We start from the raw sequence: 5,658 nt of genomic DNA, 5'->3' as shown, positions 1-5,658 counted from the left end.
GCACTACTGTGACAGGGATATAAACTCTGCTGGTCAGCAGTTCCTGTCTTTCAAACTACGAGGGTGCAAAGAAAATTTACTTTTTCTTTAGCATCTTGTTTAGCTCCCTCTTGTTCAAGATGGTTGTGCCTTTAGCATGTTCCCATAGTCCTTAGCACAGTTTAGCACTGATGCAAGCACAGCCAGCTAGAACAAGAGATGCAGGCAACTTCAAAAATGAAGGATAAGCAGCCAGATAAGAACACTGTGAAACTGGGAGGGCCTTGTGATCCCCCTCCCCCGCTTTTACCACCTCTCCATTTGTTTTTATTCCTTTTGGTTTCTTCTTTCTCCAGTACACTCTGGGTTGAAAGTGAGTTATGAAGCCTCCTGGGCCACCTGTTTTAGGCCTTATGTTGCTGCATGAGGTGTTTTGGTTGTTGATGCTGTTTTGCTTGTTCTTTACCTTCGGGTGCTCTCAGAGTTCTGATTAGCTCTTCTTAACTCTGCAAAACATTGGATATTTATTCATTTTCTTTCTTGAGTCAAGAAGGTGGGAAGCAGTCTGGGCATGCTCAGAAAGGAACCTACAAGATTATATTATCCTGCAGGGCCTGTCAGATGTTGCCTTTGTGCCCTCTACATGACTTTACCTGGAGCAGGCACTCCTCCTGTTCCTCCCATCTGCAGTGTTTTGAACATTACACCACAAATTTAAATAGAGAAAATTAACTTCTTAGACTAATGTTATGGGTAAGTTATACTTACAGCCTGACCCTATCATTCATAGTACTGACAAGTATGATCAAGTAAAGGGCTGCTGCATGAGTAAATCTTATAAAACTCATGATGTTTTGCTAGTAGCATGAGTGGAGACAGAACATTGTGCTGATGTGAGGCATTATGTGTATGGATGCTACTGCCTTGATAGCAGCCAATGAAATTGGATGCAGTGTGGCAGCTGCACTTATGAGCCAAGGTACAGAAAGCTATGGATGATGTGTAGGTTGGGCAGGATTGCGTATGATGAAAGTGTCGACCCAATGTGCAGCGGCAGTGAAGAAGGCCAATTCTATGCTTGGGATCATTAGAAAAGGTATTGAGAACAAAATGGCTAATATTATAATGCCATTGTACAAATCGATGGTAAGGCCACACCTGGTGTATTGTGTCCAGTTCTGGTCGCCACATCTCAAAAAGGACATAATGGAAATGGAAAAGGTGCAAAAGAGAGCGACTAAGATGATTACTGGGCTGGGGCACCTTCCTTATGAGGAATGGCTATGGTATTTGGGCCTCTTCAGCCTAGAAAAGAGACGCCTGAGGGGGGACATGATTGAGACATACAAAATTATGCATGGGAAGGATAAAGTGGATAGAGAGATGCTCTTTACACTCACATAATACCAGAACCAGGGGACATCCACTAAAATTGAGTGTTGGAAGGGTTAGGACAGGCAAAAGAAAATATTTCTTTACTCAGCGTGTGGTCAGTCTGTGGAACACCTTGCCACAGGATGTGGTGATGGCATCTGGCCTGGATGCCTTAAAAAGGGAATTGGACAAGTTTCTGGAGGAAAAATCCATTATGGGTTACAAGCCATGATGTGTATGTGCAACCTCCTGATTTTAGAAATGGGCTATGTCAGAAAGCCAGATGCAAGGGAGGGCACAAGGATGCAGGTCTCTTGTTATCTGGTGTGCTCCCTGGGGCATTTGGTGGGCTGCTGTGAGATATAGGAAGCTAGACTAGATGGGCCTATGGCCTGATCCAGTGGGGCTGTTCTTATGTTACATTCACACAAATCACTTGTGTGCATTCTTAAAAGTCATCTCTAAGACTAGCAATTGTGCTGGCAAAAAAGCCATTACAGTTGGCCTGCATCTTGCACAGAGGTTAAGTTCTAGATTCAGCACATAAAGCTATAATTGCATATACTCAAAATTGCCTTGAAAATCCTTGAAATCCAGAAAATGCATACTGTGTCTTTAAAAATGACAAGACACAGGCAGGGAATGAGACTAAATAGCAGCTTCATTCTACAATATCAGGCTTCTGCCTATATTTAGTAAGTGGAGTGGTGGGTAGAATTGCTCGCACTATTTAAACTGCTGTTTTTGTTTGCTGACTGTGTGAAGTTGAATTCATGCAAATTTATTGCACTTAAGATGCTGGCCAACTGTACTAGTATATTTGTAGTAAAAAAAATAATGCTATAACAAATAATATGATGTGTCCCAGTTTCACATACAGTGTAGGCATAATTTTGTGCATATAAAGGTCTAACTAAGCACTTCATTCAGAAATGTATGTAATCATAAGGTTTTATGATCAGTTTCTTTGCTGCAAAGCAGCACAGTATGAGGGGGATTTGCATGGTGAAACAATGGAGGGGGCAGCACTGAGCGATTTCTTACCTGCCACATCCCCCTATCCTCTTTTCCACCCAGCTTACAGGTGTTAGACAAAAAGCCACTATGTGCACCATTGCACATCCACACATTGGGTGTACTAGTCTTGTATCTATGTCTACTGCTTTGTGGAGTGATACTGGTGTGGGGGGTTGCCTTTGTTAAACTCTATGAGGAAGATAACCTTTCAGGCTTCATCTGTGTTCATCTCTGCATGGAATACAAAATGTGACATTCTCGAGTTAGCTGCCCAGAAGTCACATCTTCTGCTTTGAAATTTCTTCATTCTACTCTCAGATCATGTGTTGGGGCTGACTGAAATTTCTTGGTATTGAAGAAAATGTATGTGTGGGCCTATTTTCTATGCAAAGCTAGGGTTAAGTACTTTTAAATCCAACTGACTTCAGTGGGAGAGAGGGTTACTGCATTGTTTTTATGCATTAATGTCTCAAAAGCAAGCCCCTCTGTGCTTAATAAGTCTTGTATCCAAGTTAACTTGCACAGGATTGAGCTATAAAATATGTGCTTAAATTTCTTCCACTGAATTTAGTGAGGCTAAGAAGTGCTTAATTTTGGCAAAACTGTTCCCATTAGTATGACTTAACATGTTCCAGAATTGTTGTAACATTGAAAACCTGGTCTGAGGTGAAGCCCTGAAGAATTCAGCATGCAGTTAAGTCTGGGTGGTTAGACCTTTGCTGAAGTTACTGCGTGTATGCATGAATAACATTGGTAATATGATTATTTCATGTCTCTTGTAAATTCACTGACTTTACATTTAGATGTCAAAATAATGTATCTTCCTTGTTGCTGTGATCACATCATACTCCTCCTTAAATCCCAGCAACTGACTTCCTGTCTGTTTCTGGACTAGAACAAACTTGTTATGTTTACCTTCAAAATCCTTCATGGCCTCACCCCTCCCTCTGCTCCCATATCCTTCACTCCTGCCTGTAGTCCTTGATCCTCTGCCTCCACTGTCCTTGGTTGTACGAAGGTCTCATGGGAGTGGAGAATGGTTGGATTAGACCCAGGGGGCAGGTTTGGTGGTTGTGGTACCTGCATGGGTCAATGCAGACTTGCACCGGTAATATTGCTGGTGCAGGTCTGAGCTGACCCAAAGTGGCTCCTGGGGTTTACCTTGGGACAGGGGACAAATGTCCCCTTACCTGAATGAGACCACCAGCAGCCAACTCTGGTGCCACTGCATCACTATGCAGAGGTTTAGGTAGGTCTGGGCTGTTAATAGTATGTATAATGAATCAACAGTTGATTGTCTCCTTTGGAAATGTAACTGACCTTAGTTCAATGAATGAAAAACCTTCAAAAGAAGTGTGCTTAGTTATGCATTATTCCTGCTCAGAAGTATGCCCAGAAGATTAGGAGGGATTGTTTCCTTCCCATTATGCAACATGATAACCATTGATAGAGTGCATGAAGAGGTTAACTTGGTAAACAGTATTTAAAGGATTTCTATTTCTATTGACCCTTCCTATTATATTGATCATTACGATCTTAAATGTTTTATTTAGGATTGTCATCAGGATTGGGTAAATGGTCATTATCATAAAGCACCACCTACACATCCCTCTACTTCAAACTGCTTGAGGAACTCAGAATGTGTGTAGCTTATGATAAAGTAATACAGTTTTTGAATCTGGGAATATTATTGATTCTTCTGAAATCATAAATTGCAAGTTATTTGCAGTTTAGACACATCTGGCACTGGTGGGGAGGTATAAAAGGAACATTTGGCTGTCAGTTACAAGCTTCTGATCTACAAGTACCTCAGTGAACTGGTACTGTGTATGGATTGCAGCTAGGCAGACTGATCACCCTGTGTGGTGGCTGTGGAAGCAGTAACTTGTGTTACCACGGCTACTAGTGTCCTTTCTTCAGCAAGGGCAATCCAAATCTGCTCCCAGAAATACTGCACAAGTGACTTTACACAGCACCATGTTCAGAGGAAGTGGAATCAAAGTATAGTAGTAGAGTAGTTGCTGCTGCTGTGCCATTTCAGTGCTGGGGCTAGCTCCCAGTGTAGCTCCATGAACTCTGTCTGTGTTGGGGCCCTTAAGCCCAGTCCTAGGTTGAAGTGCCATGTTTTAGGATCTGGTGGCATACCCCTGTTGAAAAACTTGCCTCACCATCACACCAAGGTATGACCTGCCAATACCTGTGCTAGCACAAATTTTCAAAATAATCATTACTGTGTTAGTTATGTCATATCTGTGTTCAAGCAAATGTACTGGACTGGACTAAATGCCTAGGCTGTAAATATTATGAAGGCCTAGATTATGGCCCAAATCCTAACCAATTTTCCAGCACTGACAAAGCAGTGCCAGTGGGATGTCAGCAGCATCCTTCTGTTGGGTGGCACTCATGGAGGCCTCCTCAAAATAAGGGAATGCTTGTTTCCTTACCTCAGAGCTGCACTGCCCATCTGTAGGTGCTGTAAAGTGGGTTAGGATTGCGCCTTACGTTTCATATGTTAGAAAATCCCATATATAAAAGGTATTTTACTTAGCAATTGCAAACATGCTAAATAAGTACACTTGTGCATTAAAATGCATTTATGGTTGCAGCAAAGCGAAGTACAACTACTTGGGAACTGAGAGTTACTACTCATTGAACTCAATGAGGCTTACCTTTGAATAAACATGCATAGGGTTAGAATGCGCAGATTAATGCTATGTATACTTGGCAGTAAATGGGGCTGCTTACACCCCTGCTAATTGGGTAAGAAGCACTTTTTCAAGTGGGTGCTCCTTTTTTAGCAGGAGGAGAGTAACTGGCCCACCTCACCCCAGCAGTGTCTGTTCTAGTGGCTGTCTGCTGGTATTCATTTGCATCTTCTTAGATTGTGAGCCCTTTTGGGACAGGGAGCCATTTAGTTATTTGATTTTTCTCTGTAAACCGCTCTGTGAACTTTTAGTTGAAAAGCGGTATATAAATACTGTTAATAATAATAATAATAATAATAATAATAATATGGGGTACACAATACCTATTTTTAGCTTGCATGTTTTTGTTCAGTGGGACAATCAACTGTAATTCTAAAAATGTATTGGCACAAGCTTCAAAGAAAATATGGTGGTTTTGCACAATAAATCACATTGCTTGAAAAAATGAGCTTCTACTGTGTGTGTGAATAATAATTTATTAAACACAGTCTGAAAATACTCTATATCAGTGGTTCTCAAACTGGTGGGTCATGTCCCACCAGTTTGTGTAAAGGTTCCCCGTCCCTTTAAGGGGCGGGGGAAG

Source organism: Tiliqua scincoides, chromosome 4 (genome assembly GCF_035046505.1).
Source record: "Tiliqua scincoides isolate rTilSci1 chromosome 4, rTilSci1.hap2, whole genome shotgun sequence".
Lineage (NCBI taxonomy): Eukaryota > Metazoa > Chordata > Lepidosauria > Squamata > Scincidae > Tiliqua > Tiliqua scincoides.
Note: the sequence above shows the minus strand (reverse complement) of the source record.